Below are 5,654 nucleotides of genomic sequence, written 5' to 3' on the forward strand. Positions count from 1 at the left end.
CATTCTTGCAAACTAGTTGATACAAGCTCTTTAGAGTAATTAGAATTGAGAGCTTGCTTTGTTGTTTACATTCATCTAGTTAAGCTCTTGAGAGTAGCAAGTTTGTGTGCCTAAGTAATCATTGCAACTAGAATTATTGGATAGGTGGCTTGCAACCCTTATAGAGCTAGAGCAAGTTTGCATTACGCTATTTGTCATACTAATCAAATTGCTCTAGTTGATTTATAGATTTTTAAATAGGCTATTCACCCCCCTCTAGCTATACTAGGACCTTTCAGCAGGTCAGCGGGCTATAGCGGCACACGAGCTCCGAAGCAGCCTCCTCCACCACACTAAGCTACCGGGCTGTCCTGCTCCGTGCTTGTCTTCGAGGTGCCGCCGCCCACCTGTGCCTACGCTGGCCTAGAGAAGGGGCGCTCATTTGCTGCCCCAGGCAAAGAAAGCTGGTGGCGGTGGAAGCTGCCTCTCCTGTGACCACGCACGAAGAGATGCAGCGTAGCTCGCCTGTGGCCAGGGATGCATGACCTCCACTGGCGAGGAAGCATAGACCACGAGCAGAGGAGGCACGGGGTCACGGTGGGAAGAGGAGGAAGAAGTAGATGACAGGTGGGGCCTACGCGTCAGTGAGAGGGAGAGGGGCGGATCCAACTGTGGCTCAGGGGCACCGGATGTCAAAATGAAAATTTCTCTCTCCTCATCCGGCTGCAATCGGTCCGCGGTGTCGTGTAGCCTAATTTTATCGAACCAGAGTGTCTTCTGTCAAACTGCTAAAAACAAGGTGTCCGTCAGCAAAGGCCCATCACTTTGGATGTCCGCTAGATAATTGTCCCTTCTTTTTATGATAAAAAATCTCATAATGTGTAGATAAATATTTTAATACATATAAATATTTACTAATAAGTAAATCTAAAGGTATAAAACTTTTCATAAATCTATAAACTCTATAAAGCTAAACCCCACTAGCTATTTCTCTAAACATGTAAGCTGTCCAACTAATCAGTCCACTATCGGATGTATTTATGACCAACTAGCATTTGCAATTATGATCTACATATCAGCAAGATGCATCATCCAATAACATGTATTTAGTTGTCCACATCAACTAGCCACGTCATCCACTAACATTAAGTTATAATTGTCTATTTCTCTAAACATGCAATCAGTCCACCTAATCAGTCCACTATTGGATGTATTTATGACTAACTAGTATTTGCAATTATAATCTACATGTCAGCAAGACACATCATCCACTAACATGCATTTAGTTGTCCACATCAGCGTGTCACGTCATCCACGAACATTAACTTATAATTGTTGATTCCTTTGTATAAGTAATTTTATTCCAAATGCGCAGGGTAATTTTATCATTAATTCCACTGCAACGCGGGGTATTCACCTAGTATTAAAAAACTAAAGTACTTAATTAGGTCTATATTTGTTACTCAACTCTTGCTTTTGTCTAAATTTGGCACTCAAAATATTAAAACCGTTTAACTTTGACCTAAGATACAATTTTGAGCGGTTTTTAGATAGCTCTGGGTCAAAATTAAAAGGATTTAGACAGTTGAGCTGTTAAAATTAGACGATGTTGTAGTTAGGTTAAAATTAGATAAAAACAAGGGACAAAAATAGACTTTATAATCCTTTTAAAATGGCGCTACAGCTAAGCTTTCGTGGCTGCAGAATATGATATGTGGAGCCCGCTTGTCAGTGCGGCGACTCGACTACCAGAGTCGCACTGCCTCGTGGCTCGTGCCCTGCTTCGCCTCGACACTTCCGTTTCCCCACCACCCCTCTCAGATTCTGACTCCAGTGCTGACCACCGGCAGGCCGGCACTCTCGGCCTGAAATTTCTTCTGCTTCTCCCAAGCTCCACACGTCTCGGGTGAGATTACAGCTAAAGCAGCCGCCGGAGAGATGAGGTGGTGGCCGCCATCCGAATCCGCCTTCCTTCTCTGCTCGCTTTGCACCGCCTCTAATCGTTTCTTCTTTCTTGGTTCCGCAGCGTCAGTCGGCGCCCACCACCTGCTCGACAGAATGCATCGATTAAAAAACAGCAAGATGGCGGTGCCTCCGGCGGATGGCAGCGGATGCAGCATAGAAGCCATGCCGGACGGCATCCTCGAGCACATCCTCGGCTTCCTGCCGGCTCCGGAGTCCGTGCGGACATGAGTGCTTGCTCGGCGCTGGCGCCATCTATGCGTGTCGGGTGCGGCTGTGACTACGATTTCCTGACGCCGGTGAAGGAGCGCCGGGAGTTCATGGACCGCGTGCTCCTCGGTGGAGAATCGCCTCTCGACACGTGCGATTTCAAGCTCGGTGAGTTCCAGCACGAGGACGTGCCCCAGATCAACCACTGGCTCCGGCACGCTATGATGCGCAAAGTGCGTGTGTTCAGTCTCCGTATGTCTCCAGAGGAGGCTCCAACTCCATACCTCGAGCTAGATGATCAGCCGCTCACTTCCCAGCACTTGACAAGGCTAGATCTCACTCTTGTACAGGTCCGCAACAGTTTCCTCAATTTCTCGAGCTGCCCGTCGTTGGAGAATCTAGTGCTGAGATACTGTGAGTTCTGGTCTGCCACCATGATTTCATCCAAGTCACTGAAACATCTAGCCATCATTAGCTGCAGTATCACAGCATCCGCATCCGAGCATTCCCGCCTTCGAATATATGCCCCACATTTGGTTTCTCTTCACATAGATGATATTGAGGGGAGAACTCCCGTTCTTGACAGCATGCCATCATTAGTGGAGGCTTTTGTCCGAATAATTGATGACTGTGAGGATACTTGTGACAAACTACTGGATAACTCAGTGTGGTTGTGAGTATTGCACCACTTCTGGTAATGGCGGTGATGATAACCATTGTGTGCTTCTAAAAGGTTTATCAGAAGCTAAGGATTTGGAGTTGATTTCTTCAGCACAATTGGTATGCCTACATTTTCCCCTCAATTATTTATGACAAGGCGCCCCCCCCCCCCCCCCCCCCGTTTGCTGTTGCAATGTCTACACCATTGTTGAACATAGATAAACGTCAACTAGACAGGTTCTGAATTTTAGATGCATTCCCACAAACTAGGCTTATTTCAGATCATTTCGTCTTATTTGCTTGCAATTTGTCCAGTTTATCTTCAAAATGGATTTGAGACTGTGCCCTACATTTGGCAAGTTAAAGACTCTGTTTCTCAATGAGTACTGGTGTATGCCTGATGACTTCACTCCGTTAGCTTGTATCCTTGAACACTCACCAGTTCTAGAGGAGCTCACACTTGAGCTCTTTTGTGAGGTACATGCTTTATTAATGAACAATTGCTGCCTATCCGAATAGTTACACTGCTGATTGTTCATGAAAAGAGAATGTTTCATTTCATTGCAGAGTTCTGACTATGAAGTGGAAATGGAAGGAAGATTTAGTGTGGAGCGACCAACTACAATTTCAGAACACCTTAACATTGTTGAAGTCAAGTGTCAAGATGTTGATAAGAGAGTTCTCAAAGTTTTAAAGTTCCTGTGTACCTTTAACATACGTAAGCTAACCTCTCATGCTTCTGTCCATATGTTCACTACAAAAATCAGGAATGCTAGAAGCAAAGATACAAAACTGTTCACCAAGATATAATGGAGTTATGTGTGTTATCTAAATTAAGTTGCATTGCATAGACATTAAGACGGTATATTGATTTCTAGAATAGTTCTAAACCTTTACTTAATGAGTTTGGAATGGACACACATGACTCAATTGACTTGTTCTGACTATATTATAGCTTTCTGGTTAGTACTAGTGAACAATAGCACCAATACCATTGTTTAGTTGTTCTAAGCAATAGCACAGCATGTTGACTTGCCTCCCCCTTTTCTTATAGTCCCCAGTGAATTGCTTCTCCATTTAATCGGATACATTTAGCATGGTATTCTTACACTGTAGCTTCATTCTTCAATCTTATTTGTTTCTTGGAATATGTGCATAACTTAGCCCTTGTTTAGTTGGACCCCAAAATCCAAAAAGTTGCTACAGTACCTGTCACATCGAATGTTTGCGGCCTGTGCATGGAGCATTAAATGTAGACGAAAAGAAAAACTAATTGCACAGTTTGGTGGGAAATTGCGAGACGAACGTTTTAAGCCTAATTAGTCAATGTTTGGACACTATTTACCAAATAAAAACGAAGGTGCTACAGTAGCCCCAAAATCCAAATTTCGCGAACTAAACAAGGGCTTACTAATCAGTATAATATAGTTGCATGTCTGATTTATTTTTTTACCAGTTTTTCTTTTCTTTTCTTTTTTTTAATTTTGAAGTATCCTCTGCTCTGCAACTGCTATTGCATTAACCTAGCCTTGCTTAAGATTGTAGAAGCATGTGCTCGCATATGTTTTCTATGTTGATCTGAATTTTCTTGTTTCTACGGGTTGCACATTTCTGAAAATAGTCCGTGCCCCCTTCTTTTTGCTCCCATCGTCCATCCGTTGCCTTGCACCTGAACTATAGCATTTAAATGTGTTCTTCGTTTTGAAGGTTCAAATTCTGTGTTCAGAAAACATGTACTCTGCATTCTTCTTTAAGGACAGTTTACCTCAATGTGTACTAGTTCGAAGTAGAAACAGTTATAGTGTGTATGGCTAAGAAACTGTCTGTCAAACACTAGGTCAATGTTTTGGTTTACTGTCAAGTTAATTGAACATGTTAATCAGATTAGGCTGAATGTTTATCAAGTGAATTTCCTATCCGAGGAAGCCTGTTTCTGCATTTTTTTAGCCTGTGTCAAGTAATTGAATTTATGTTTCTATACATAACAATCACTATAAACTTATTTTAACTTTCACTTTTTTTGTACAGGTTTCAGTTTTTAATCAGAGGTGCAAGAGAATTTGGGCTGCGGTTTGATCTTCTGCTGCTCACTGTTAGGGAATGCAGGGATATAGTTTGCTGCGGCAAGGTTGCCATCTTTTGTATATGGGTAATTGGGTATGATATGTCAGTTTTAGATTTGCAGTCCCACGAACGTGTAAACTGGCATCATATATCGTTGAGTACTTCAAATGACACAATGATGTGCCACACCATATGACATTAATCATTTTGCAATCAGTTCACGATGATTTGTTTGACAATAGGATCCAAATAGTGTGCTTTTAGCATACTTTGATCAACGTGGAGCCGAGCTGGGAGCTGCCACGTACGTGACCTCATTTGAGGGCCATTTGGGCTTTTCGATTGATGTTCACTGCAATCAGTTGAGTTACCTGTGTACACATTGAGGTAAACTGTCCTTAAAGAAGGGCATGCTCATTTTGACGTAGGGAAATTATATTCCAATGTTCCTCACATAGCAAGATTGAACTGAAAAACAGAAGGGCATGCTCATTTTGACGTAGGGAAATTTTATTCACAAGACCGTAATTGTTGGACCTATTGCTCCTAGTAGATTTTCTTGATTTTTGATCAACTATTTGAAGTAGGGTGTCATAGGGAACCTGGGATCACTGTAGTTTCCCGTGAGCTTGAGCGACAAGGTGGCGTGGTGAATGTCGTGGGCGCTTTGCTTTTGATAGGACGCATCCGACGTACTCCAGTACTAGTGCCGGCTGCTCAGCCTGTTTATAGTACTTCTCCACGTACTCGTACTCAGATCAGATCTGGCTTCATTTCTG

The 5,654-nt window shown here is 42.9% G+C and overlaps 1 pseudogene; it reads left to right on the plus strand.

Moving 5' to 3' along the window:
* The first annotated feature begins 1,683 nt into the window (after positions 1–1,683).
* On the plus strand, positions 1,684–5,085 carry LOC136486608 (uncharacterized; annotated as a pseudogene).
* The last annotated feature ends 569 nt before the right edge of the window (positions 5,086–5,654 follow it).

This window comes from Miscanthus floridulus, chromosome 10, assembly GCF_019320115.1.
Source record: "Miscanthus floridulus cultivar M001 chromosome 10, ASM1932011v1, whole genome shotgun sequence".
NCBI classification, from domain to species: domain Eukaryota; kingdom Viridiplantae; phylum Streptophyta; class Magnoliopsida; order Poales; family Poaceae; genus Miscanthus; species Miscanthus floridulus.